The sequence below is a fragment of the Nipponia nippon genome, unplaced genomic scaffold (assembly GCF_047370975.1).
Source record: "Nipponia nippon isolate SJK-2023a ecotype South Korea unplaced genomic scaffold, ASM4737097v1 scaffold_4, whole genome shotgun sequence".
NCBI classification, from domain to species: domain Eukaryota; kingdom Metazoa; phylum Chordata; class Aves; order Pelecaniformes; family Threskiornithidae; genus Nipponia; species Nipponia nippon.
In genome coordinates, this window is record NW_028262358.1 from 85,047,493 (window position 1) to 85,060,806 (window position 13,314).

Consider the following 13,314-nt stretch of genomic DNA (forward strand, 5'->3'; position numbering starts at 1 on the left):
ATTGAAGAACTTGGATAATTATCAAAAAAAGCTGTATTAAAATACTCTCCTCCATCCCTCTACATGTGCAGAAGCAACTTGGAATATTCATAGGGCAAGCAAGGATACACTGTTGTCTGAAAGCAATGATGCTTCGCTGCCTCTTATTTCTGGGATAGCCCTAAGCTCATTCTGCCACCTTGTGTGATCAACATATATTACAGCACAATCTCATTTTCAGGTGCATATTTCTTATTCCGCTCCAGTAGGTCTCGCCTCTTATTTAGTACTACTCAAAGCCTGGAGTCAGTTAAACTATGTGGATACAACAACTCATCTCTGGTATTCTAGTATGGATTGTCAGGATGAACCAAATTTAATATTTCATTCATACTTCACCTCCCAAAAAGCCACTTAGTTTTAATAATTAGAGCAGTGAACAATTCTTACCAATTATAGGAAAGAATGTACATTTCTGTTAGTTTATTGTTAGATTGTGGTTCTCTTGAAGGTATAAGTTTCTTGAAATGATTTGCTGAATAATGCCTGGGAATAGTTTTAGTCTATATCATCCATTCAAAGCAATTTGTTGAAAAAAAAAAAAAAACAACAGTTTTTCAAAACTTGAGTTGTGTGACTAGCCACTCTTTGTCTTATGGCCTATTTCCCCCTTATAGAAATAGTTTCTTCATGCTTACCCTGACTGGAAAACTGTGACCGTTACAAAAACATTTGGGTTTCAATGTAAAATGCCTGTGGAAAGCAAATACAAAGGTAGTCTTTCAAAAAGATTCTCCACTGTTTTCTCAGTGTTCCCATTTCTTCTGCTATGTTCAGTCATGACAATATGAAAAAAAATCAAAAATGTTAAAAAAAAGCAAAAACATTTAATGAAAACCCCGGTTAAAGCCTGTTGGATAAAAATGTTTGATGTTTTGATTAGCTGAATGAATTCAACTATCTTGTTCTGTAAACAGGGAAAGCATTCCTGAAGTTCATCTACAAAAACCTTCTGAAGCTTTAGGTCAGACTAACATGAGAGGCTCTGCAAGGGATTCACATGCCCAGAAATGACTGCTGTTACAATGCAAAAATCAATAACACTACATGAAGTTGTTACCTACAGATGTCATGTCCCTTCGGAGTACTAGCAAATGCCCACGTGCCCCATAGGTACCAAAGCACATAAACGCAACACCAAGCTGTGTCCAGAAAGGCTCCCGGTATAGCAGGGCATTTTACCCTGTTCACAGAAAGGCGCTCAGCACATCCTGGTTTTAAATGTCTGTAAGCTTGTATGCACTGATCCGCTGGTAAGCGAAGGTGACAGAAGGTAGGAAGCAGAGAAAACAATTATCAAAAGCTCCTTCTAAATCCTACAAACACAGACGCTGACATCTATTATTGCCTTATGCTCTACAGATATGGAACTACACTTCTTATCTAAGAAGTGAACTATGGCTCAGACTTAATTAACCAGAACTGCAGCGCCCATAAGATCTGTGCTAAAAACATAGTGTACGCAGTCAAAGCAAAACTCATTCCTATAGTCTAGTTTTAATGTCCTTCACACAGGGAAATAATTATACCTAAAAGCTGATGTTCTCACTTCATACTTATGGAATACAATTCATCTTACAATATCTCATCATCACCTTAAATTGTGGCTGTGGTCAGAAAATGTTTATGTTAACATCACACCATTTTACTCACCATACACTCTGCAAGTAATCAAATCACAGCGCTGATCCCCAATCTTTCCGTGAGGAAAAATAATTGAGGCAGAAAGATTCATAGCGATTTTAATAAGAACCAGGCAAAATATATCTACCAGACAGAAACTCAAAAAAATACACAGTTTGCGTGTCAGAGAAAGCATTAATAAATTCACAAGTTGGCGAATAAATTCAAGCCACCCTCCACTGCCCCCCAAATTAATAACAAAAGTAATTTTAGAAAAATTTCTTTTGTTTCCCGACTTAGTCTGTACAAAATTTGACCTTCTTTTTAGAAGTTGGTCTGTTTAAAAAGGATGAAAAACTAAATAATTTAAAAACAAAACTGAAAATTTTGCCTCGGACTACGTTTCAGGTTGACCCAGAGAGGCAAATCATATCAAAGTATTTTTTCCAGTCACCTACTGATTAAAAAAAATACAACTTTCAAAACATTTTACACACAGTTCTAATTTCAAAGGACTTTAGCTCAAGTTCCAAAAGCACAGAGCAGCCCTAAAATGTGCATAATTAGCCCGGCATAAGGGAGCATACGGTAAAGGGCCCTGGAAAGTTCGAATCCCTGTACAGGCTCTTGCAGAGCCTTTGGCAAGTCATTTCATTTCCTTATATCTCTATTTCCCTATCTATTAAGTCAGGGCAATAATACCTACCTTCCCTGAAGAGGTGACAGTAATTAAGTCAATGTTTTGCATAGCACTTTCAAGATGCAAATCTCTACATTAAAGTTCTAAGTACTATTGTTATTATCATCATTATCACTGATTATCATTAAGCTAAAGCTACTATTTAATTCTGTATGTTCCCTTCTCGTTCTGAGACATACATTCAACTGCCATTGTAAGCTAATTATACCATCTACTCTTAAGTATAGCAGTACAAAAGCATACCTTCTGCTGCATTTGCAGTCTGTTCCCTCTTTCAAATACTCTTTGTGTAAAGGAAAGTATATTCTTAACTAATGCCTTAAGGAAGTTTGCACGGTATTGCCACATTAGCTCATTGCAATTAGTATCTCAAGTTTCTCTGCAATCCCAGGAAAATAGCAGTAGCCACAAACGCAGTTAATAATGATGACTTTGTAAAACAGAACTGGAGGCTTATAAGGAAAGGGCTGTCAAAGAGCAAAAGGCTGCTTTTCAAATGACCTTTAATTCCTCTGCGACTGCTGCAGAGGATAAAAGTTAACATGAGTGACAAAAAAGGCTTTTCCAGCTCACCACATTTCGCCAGGTCAAAGAAACATTTGTAATGAATAAATAAATAGATAATTCATCCCCCAGCTGTTCCAGCATCTTTTCCGATATGAACACAGGTAGGAAGCAGGTCTGTGAAGCTGGGTGAATTTCAGAGACCTGTAAAACAGTCGGAGAACCGAGCTCGGAGAACCGAGCTCAGAGAACCGAGCCTGAGTTGCTCGTTATGCAGAGCAGAAAGGAACAGAAATTTGCCCACAGGGCTTCAGATGCAATGTGTATCTGTGAACCATAAGGCTTTAAAATGCCAATGTCAAAACTAGTGTTTCCTAAAATCAGCCTGACTCAGTCTTCTCTGGTTTTGCTCACAAACACACAGCTGTGCGATGCCATCCTGCCACCCTGCCTGCTCGCTGATGCAGTCAGCTGCGAAGCTTGATGTGTATGAGCTTCCAGATGTCTAAGCACAAAAATGGCCAACACTCAGTGTACTTCAAAGCCTACCTGTGACAAAAATAGACACACACACATAGACGCAGAGTAAAGAGGTGGTATGTCACATCTTGGCATACAGCCATGGAGAAAAACACTCCTCTCCTCGTGATTGTTTATGTGTTATGGCAATGCATTAGTCTAAATAAAAAAAGTAATTTTTTAATGGATAATGAAATTTTACAACTGTCAGCCTTGAAAGAACCTCTTCAAGATGAGACATTTTGTAACAACACAGTATTTTGCATTTATATAATCTTTCTGTCTAAGGTTATCAACACAAAAATATTTCTGAAGTCAAATAATTAAAAGCGCATGGAAATCCTGAGAGGCAAAGTAAATGTAACTTTTTATAGGGAAGGAAACTGAAACTTAGAGGCTAAAATCTGCATCCGATCTCACCCAGTGGGATGGGACACATAACAGCCCATAGTCTCAGTCCTGGCAGAGTACAGATCCACCAACCATTTGAAGATCACTGTGGCTCCAGCCTTCTCCATGTGCCGGGGCATTTCTGTGCTGCAGGTGAGGCTTTCTGCTGTGGCCCCAGTCTCACCCATACCGGAGGGCAGTTGGATGTAGCTGCAATGCTCATCAGGATCCAGGATGCCAGGAAGGCACTTCCAAGCTGGTAATCTAGACACAGCCTGAATGGCTGCCCTCCATAACACAGGGACTGGAGGGAAGGCTTTCCTCTCCCAAAAACACCTTTCTGTCAATTACTGTGACCCCCTGTTCTTCCCTGTGGGAGGACATTCAAGAGAGATTTGCTCAACCATCATGAGCAAAAGAGGTTCATGAATCTTTTTTAAAGAAGGAGAAGGGGTAAATTACTTCCTTAATGTAAAGAAGGGGTTGAGAAATGAATGAACAGTATTAAATGACATTAATACCTGAGATAATGGAAGAAAAGTCATAAAACACACACATACATACTCACTCATTTGTCCATGTTCTCTTTGGCTTTCTTTCGGTCTTGTAGGAAAAGGAAAGCTATCCTGAGGTGGGGTGGAACTGGCTGTTGGTATAAACAACTTTTCATAATTGCAATAGGAAAAAGCCAGAAAAAGAATGGGCTGCAAGAAGGGAATTCATCATATAAATGACACCTGCATGGCCATCCGGTGCTATCAGTCACCATACCTCAGGTGGACAAGGTTTATTGGTAAGTCAGCGTGGCTTCTTGTTGCGCTTTTATGCAAGGCATTTATTCTTCTTGTTAAAACATAGCTTTCCAGGAGCAGCCTAATTCTGCCTAGATAAGAATCCAAGAAACTACTTAGAAACATTATTTCTGTCAGGTGGCTTTCTACTGCCTTTGCTTCCTTGCCCAGTATTTTTCAAGTACGTTTAAGCATTACTACACAATTTTAAAATATAAAAGGCAGGTAGAATCCAACTGTTCAATAACATCTGAGATGGTATTCATTCGTTAAAACTGAGAACACTGTGTACTCATGGATAGCAATGCAATCAACCCACTAACAAGCTGCAAAATACAATTTATTACACAATGTCATATTTCTTATCATATAATAATATAAAAAAAAATTATCACTGCACTTAAAAGTAATGTAGTTCCAGTTCCCAGACAAAACATAATTGTAATTTCTTATTTTATTACTTTATTGTTTCTCTTTTAAGTAACATTTGAATAGGCTCAGAAATGGCTGGAATTTCAAGTCTAACCTTTGCCAAATCTGCAAAACCCCTGGATATTTGTATCTCACTCATTCTGCTGCTCAAAGCTTCAGACTGATAGTACTGGAAATTAAATTGACCCATTTATTCATCACTGTAGCAGGGCTTAAACCTCAGCAGCATGATTGCCATCATGTCAGTGTTGCCAATGACCTAAGTCTTGAGTTTCAGAGATTGCCCCAGCAACACTCGATAATAAGTGGCAAAACATTATTACTTCCTTTGGTACTCATTATAAAAACATTAATTGGGGTGAAAGGTAATCCACTTCATATGCTAAGTCATGGATCTTCTCTAAGGGTGAACAGGGGGGATTGCAAGAATAAGTATGTCATGGTGATTTGTTGCCACAAAATTTCCTTAAAGTTTGAATGAATGGACTACTAGGGGGCGGCACAGCAAGGAAAAATATTCTTTTGATTTAAATTATCCAGATCTGGTCTGAAAGGTCAGCATCAAAATGAGAACACAATACAGAAAAGAGAGGAGCTCCAAAGGAATGCCAATACAGTTTATGAAAACCTTTTTTTCCACTATCTTGTTTTGAATAGTTTTATTTTATTTATTTTAGGGAATCACTCCATGGCTCACATGCTGCAGCTACTTAAAATTCACAGTCCTTTTACCACCCCATTCCTATTGTCTCTCCCTTTCAAGAACTGTTTTCATACCAAAAAAAGAAAAAAAAATGAAAAAATCCCCACCAATTTGCTTCGGTTTGACTCCTGTGTCAGAAAAGCATTAAATTCACAACCAGATAGCTGTTTCCCCCCCTCTTGAGTGTTGTCACCCTGCCTTTTTAAGCTCTGTTTTATCAGTTGCATGAAAGTTTTTTTTCTTCATTTCAAAGAGCACATTAAACTCTCATTAACAGTAAGGGGAATTATGCATGCACAGTTAGAAAATGAAAAAAAAAATTTTTTAAGAAAATCTTGCATTATCTAAGTAAAGAAACAGGATTCCCCTGACAAATGTGTATTCACAAAGAAATATCACTGCAGGTAACAAATGGGCTCCCTTGGCTAAGTCAGATAACATTTCCAAAATTTCCTCAAAGCAGGCGCTGTCTTGGAAACCTTTCAGCAGGAAAAATGGATACTGCTCAGCCTGGGTTTATCTTGAAATTTTGGACTTTCATCTTTACAGAACAATAATGTTTGAAAAAGCAAAAATTTAAATTAAATCCCAAGCCTCATAAGGAGGCATCTTGGGGGCCAGCTACTGGCAGGGCTGGAGAGAGTGCTGCTGCGAAATGGAAAACGTGAGCTGGCAAGTGGACCTGAAATCTTGGATTTTGAACTTGGCAGATCTGAAAAGTCTTGGCATTTAGTTACAGATCCTGGAATGTGAAGCTTGCAAACAAGTTTTTCCCCATAAGAGTATAAAAAGCACCTTTAATATGTATAAAGCAAACTTCTGTCTACCCTTCTTATAAACAGCACTGGTGTGTTTTGCATAGTGTGAAGTAGCCTTTAGAAATGTGTTGATTTTGCCTAGAAATCCTATCTTCATTTGTCTTGCTTTGTGTCTCGTGTGGGCCCCTGTGACTTTTTGACCCTCCAGTAAATTTTAGCATCATTCAAAAAGGTCAAACAGTCAGGGGAAGCAAAAATGGATTAAAAAAGAAAGAACTGCAGTGGATGGAAAATTATCATCATAAGCTTTATTAGATATTTCAAATGCTGCAGACTTTAATAGCAACAAACTTTTAAAAGTTCGGTCTCTGCTTTTACTGGTATAAGGGGATACTGTTAATTTTCCATCTGATCTTTAATATCACTAATCAGAACAGTTACCCAAGTCTTTCTGCAAAACTATATGAACTATTTAAATTATTTAAATTTATTTTTAAAATATTATTTAAAAAAAATAAAATATTATAAAACCAGTTTCTTAGTGTTTTCCTTGATGGCAGGGAAGAGTCACAATGTTACTTGAATCTCCCTGCTCAGCTTGGCCAGAATCCTCTCTGCATTTTCTGGTTCTCTCTTTCTCTTTTTTTCTCTTTTGCAAGGTAGAGGGGGAGCAGACAGTACTGGCAAATCACAGCTTTGAAAGTAAATAAAGGAGTGGTTGCAGTCTATTTAATAGCAACATATTCTCCCTATTAATATTGTTACTGTCATCTTTACCAGCATTATAGCTGGAGTTTAAGCACGTAAGAGACACAACTGCTTTCATAAGTCACATCTCTCCTGTAATTTGCTTACATTCAGCGAGCAATTTATCCCATTAATATCTTGTTCAGCTATTGAGAAGTTGAAGTTTGAAACCACTGAAAAGAAGCCCAAGACATAAGGTGCAAAGGAATGTTAAAAATTGTTCTGTAGCTGAGCCAACCCCCCTCAGACCCTGCATGTGCAGAAAGTCTCCAGTCCATGAATCATCTATATACTATGTTGTGGTCCATCATGCAAGCTGTAGAGAAACACATGCCAAACGCTGATCTCCAAAGCCTCAGACAGCTTAGTCGGTATAAATTATCTCTTAGGATGAATTATTCTGTCTTGATTTGAGAATTTGACACTCTCTCCGTTTGTAACTTGTTTCCTTCATCCTTTGCATGCATTAGCACAGTACTGGGATATATTTAAAATCACAAGAGATCCATTCCCATTAGTTTGGAAGGTGATTTCATGTAAGTATTTCCTTGTTTCTTAATATTCCTTTACACATGGTTTTGTTTTGGTTTGGTTTTTTTTCTCATATATCTTGAAAAAGGAAAAGAAAATGGCAGAAGCACCATATAGTGTGTCAGCCTTTCTTTCTTTTGCTGTCTTACCTTTACAAGACCACAACATTACTATTCATTCTTCTCATTTATTTGAAGTTACATTTTTTAAAACTTCTGTTTGTATTTCCTAGAAAAAACTTACATACCTTCCAATCAAAAATGCTTACTGTCGGTGCATTTTTGAGGTGAAAACCTGAGAAATACATACTTTTAATAAGACAAAAATTAAATTTGATGTCATACCCCCAGTTCAGCAAATCAGAGAAGCCCTGTTCTGACTCCTGGTTGAAGTGTGCTGCCGAAACCAAACTCAGAGAGCTGGCTGGGCTAGCTCCTGTAAGGCTGCCTCTGCAGTGCAGAGAGGACACAGCAAGCTTCTCACCCGGGTCTCCCCAGGATTCACAGGTGATTTAGGATTCAAATCCTTTTCTTCATCTCTCTCCTGAGGATTTCCCTTTCATGAGAGAAATCTCCTGCTGGTGCAGAACTACTGTACTGGAACTCGCACCATCCCCTTCCTGGCCACTGGGCTGGGGGGTTGCTCTCCAGGATGATAAACCAGCATCTCCAAGGAGGCTCTTTCACTCACTGGCTTACAGGAAATAATTTAAAAGAGTGCCTAGCTACAGTACTATTTATCAGCAAAGACTACTGAGAAAATAACGGGCTTTCAAAAGATAACATATTCCAGAAATTATCTGTATAGCAACCTGCTCCAAAGTCCCATTGGATTTGGCAGAAATTCATCCAAGCTGCAGGTAATGGCAGACTTGGCCAGAGCCATTGGACTTTGGGGTCTGTTAAAGTTCTGAGTGCATTTCCACGAGAAAAAAAAAAAACTGTTTTATTTTCATTTATTTATCAAGCAATGCCTTGCCACCACAACACCAAAAGGAAGTACAATTTCCAGACTAATGAATGTCAGGAATAAATGGCCTCTCTATTTAAAGGCTAGTCTCTGGTGCTCTTTAGCTAACCTTGGTCCCTAAAAAAGGCATGCCCTCCTGAGCTTCCCTGAAAGCCAACATCACGATGAGGAGGACAGCAAAGTGAGAATATAAAATAACTGCAAAGGTCAGTGTTAGCTTACCCAGTTAGTCAGACAGGTTGGAGACAATATGACTTGTCAGAAAAAAGATGCAAGTGCCGGAAGACAACTTATTGGTACAAAAAAAAGATAAAGGTACCGCAAGATGATAACCTGGCATTATCACATTCTGTTCTTTAAAATATCTATTGTTAAATACACCCTGAAGCCAACATTTAGAAATGGAAGAGCTTGACAAAGAATTTAGGTGCTCTCTGCTTCAGCATACATAGGATCTTGCGCATGACCAACATGAAAGTCAGCTGCTGCAGCAGACCTTGGATGCTGTGTGTGCCCTCCAGTGCAGACACGTCCGTACGCAAAGGCGGTTGCACTTGACAGACAGTCATTCTGGACTTGCATGCCTAAGTTCAGATGCAGAAGCCATAAAACGTTGTAAACCACACTTCACAAGTTCACACAGCAGAAACTATTCAGCGGATTTGGCTATTGTTTAAGATTCCCTGAAAACAGATGGAAACATGATGTCTTCTCACAAGTTTTGTTCCCACATTACTGCCACAGATGGTGCTCTCACCTCTTTGAAGAACAGATCTTTTTTCTTACAGAAGCAATAACAGGATACAAAATATTTCACATTACTGCTGACATAACTGATCTCAAGCAATTACTGCTGAGACATTGCAATCTTCTACCATTTTTTGCTGTCTTCCCCTCCCAGAACATATTCTATTTCTCCATTTAATCCTCCTCCATTCAAAATCAACAACAGGCAGGGACACACATTGAAATATCAAGTCAGCTATTTACCTATATCTTCTTTTCAAAAACTCCATATACCCCTAATACAGTGACATTCATAGAGTCACTCAGTAATGTAGTTCATTGAAAATGAAGAAGGAAACTTTTTTTCAGAGGGTTTGGTAAGACATTGTACTGTTCCTTGTGGGAGTTTTTTGTCTTTTCTTTTTTCCCCCCACTAAGAACAAGTAACTGGATAATTACATTTCAACCTCCTGAGGACTCATTTCCCAAATGGGTATAAATAATAAATCAAGCACCAACAGGAGACAACTTGGTTCTCAAAACAGGCCTCTGCATTTCAGCATCTAGAATGTTACACAGTGTTTGTGCTGCTGTTATTGTACCTTTTCACCTCTTAAACAATGACTTCACTGTTATTTTCTGCTCATAAATATTATAAGAAAAATTGGCTCCTGTTTACACAAAAAAGAATTTGAAAACCATCAAGAAAAAACCTGCTTCTAACTCATCATTTACACCCACCCTCTATTAATTTCCTAAGGAAATATATGCTTAAGCAAGCTCCAAAAACTGAACTACCTTACTATTACAATAAATAGATAAATCAACAAAAATTCATGCAATCAATCCATTGTGCCTGTTGATCTCCATGGTGAAGACCTCTGGCCCCTAGGTCATCATCCATGCTTTCCACACCCAGCTGCTGCTGGAGCACGTTGACTGCATTTTTAACACATAGTGCTTTTCTTTGGTCTCCTCACAGCCCTCCCATGAGCCCCAGAGAGTGCTTGCATGCCACTAGTATGTTATTGTTTTGGTGTTTACTTCTTCAGGTCAAAATATCTGAATGATGGAAGGGTTGTATTATGGTTTGCCAGAAGAGAGGTTTTATAGCGTGATGCATATGCTACACATGCCAAGGTGTGTCATGAGAGAGATAAGAGAGGTCTGAGCAAAAAAGACCTTCTAGGTTGGTGCTGGAAGTCTGCACAGAATGGAGAAATCCAAAGCTTTTTCTGTCTTACTTATGTTGCCCGCAAGACAAAATATTCTTAAACCCGCATGTTTATGAATATGACCACAAACAATTGGTTCGCTTCAGAGAGTACCCCGCGTGCAAATGTCTGTGAATGATCAGGGAAGCTGGGCCTTGGAGCAGCCTGGAGCATTAAGTTATTTTTTCAGTCTTCTGGGACCTTTGGAAAAAAATGGGGGAGAAGAAATTTCAGACGATTCTACTTATTCTGGCCTTGTAACTCATGAAAGTTTCATTACTGGAAAAATCTGTTATAATTCACTTAGAATTACACGGATGCATCACCTTTGCTAAATTCTATTGCACAGAGAATAAATAAAAGAGTTAAAATAATCTGGAACTGTACAAACTTCTATTGCCTGAGATGTTAGTTATTTAATTACATAATTTTAGCTGGTTTCTTGAAAGTCTTGCCACAGTGCCTTTTCTAATTGTTGAAGGGGGATATTTTGATTGAATTTCTCTGTAGAAATGGTCCTTTGTTAGTTTTTGTAGCTCATGCCAACTTTCTTTAGGGCCTGATCAAGCTCCTACTGACTCTCAGTAACATCAGTAGGATGAACTGAGAGCATGTAAGTGTTGAGGATAAAATTTAACTCCTGACTAAAAAAGTAATTCCACTGTGCATATACCTGTGAAGAGAGAATTTTCTCCAAACTTCTGAAAACCAAAGATGTGTGTCAGATACATGAATAATATAATTAAAATGATACAGTAAGCGAACATATATTTCTAAAAATTGACTCTACTGTTGCTAGATAGATAGATAATTCAATAGATACATTGAATTCCCATGGCTTAAGGGACGTTTTGTACTTCAGATCAAAGATCAATAGAAAAATCTGATTGTATTGTAGTCAAGATTAAAAGAAGCATATCCACTTCAACAGGTCCCCTCTCTACCCCCATCTGCACAGAAATCTTAATGGGTTTTGTACAGAAAGTTTGGCTGGAAAGTCTGAAAACTTCTTCAATTCCCACCTGTGCTAGCATGCAGGTCTGAGGTGACAGAAGGAACAGATAAATCTTTTGGGGCAGAAAGCCCTCCAGTAACCAAGGATGGTCTTAAGCTAAAGAGCAGTCTTGAGAAAGACTCGTTACAGAGTTACGTCCTTTACACTGACAGAGACTAAGGATATGTGCAAGAAGCTGGAAAAGAAAGAATTTTTAGCCAAATTAAACATGCTACTTCATGTTCTAACTCTTTGAGCATAAAAAAGAAGGGTTTGTCTAGATCTTAGAAATTTTAACACATGGAATCAGAGACAGCATTCTTCATTCCTAGAGCTTCAGACATTTGTTGCTGACCAGTTGTTAAAATTATATTTAACCTTCTGGATAAAAAAAGACAGATTTTGGAAAATCAGGTTAGAGGGTGAATCATTTGAACTGTTCACTTTTAATGTACCTTGAAACAGACAGAAATTTCTTCACTTACATTTTCAGAATTAGGTCAGTTAGTGAAACATAAAACATAATGTGAAATATAAAAGAATAATGAAATGCTACAAAGTCGGCAGACAAAGCATATCCAGGTAAAGCAAGAATACATGGAGACCTCTTGTCCTATGACAAGGAGTCAAGCCAAAGGGTCTTGGGTATATATTAATATATGTGAATATATCCCAAGTGCAGGTTCTTTGCTCATTCCACTGCTACAGGAGACCGTAATTTGGCTGGCATCAGGAACACGTGGCAGGGCATTGCAGTAAGTGAAAACAGTGTTGTGTAATAACCCGTCCATACTTAGCGTATATACTCCCAACAACTCAGTCATCATGCTAGCAAATGCAGTCAGTCATGATGTAAGTTTGTTTAGGATAAGACAGAGGCCCTTTATTCAAATGCATCACTGTGTCTACAAGAAATGCACCAAATTCACGCGTAAACTAAGGCAGCACCTGCAAGTTTATACTGATTTGCCAGAAGAATTTTATCAGTACATACATCAATACATTAGCACATATTTGGGAGTGCTCTGCTGAAGAGAAACCTTGGAGCTTGCCTCTTGAGAAGACAAACAGGAGAGAAGGAACCACAGGACTGACAAAGAGCAGTATGTTAAATTTGAGGGACAGGAAACTCCACCAGGCAGAATATCAATTTGGGGAGACAAACTTGTCCAAGTGAATACTTGCTTTGTTTTGGATCTCATTCTGAACATAATAGTTGTCTAGCATCATGCACTACTGTAGCTAAAATCAGATTATATCAGTCTTTATTCAGGAAAGGCGCTTAAGTGTGCTAACGTTAAGGATAAGTTTAAGCACTGTCCCAAATCAGGGTTGAAAATACAACTGTCATTTTTTGTGCATCTTTAACTAACTGTTTTTCACTATTCTCTTCTGTTGTTGTTACTATGGTGCAGCACTGTATCACCTAGTCACTGACAGCTGGTCCCAAATTTTCCAGTGACACAAACTTTACTCAGAAAATGCCACATTCCTGTCTTCTTCTAAACATGTCAGGCTCAAAACATATTTTGACAAACTCCAAGCAGGGGTTCAACCCTTTCTGGTACACTGGTGGGCTAAATTCACAGAAGACAAAAATAACCCAGCCACATTCCAGGGCCTCCAGAGGCCTCAGTGCTTGAGCTAAACAGTTTGATTTGGAGAAATAAACAG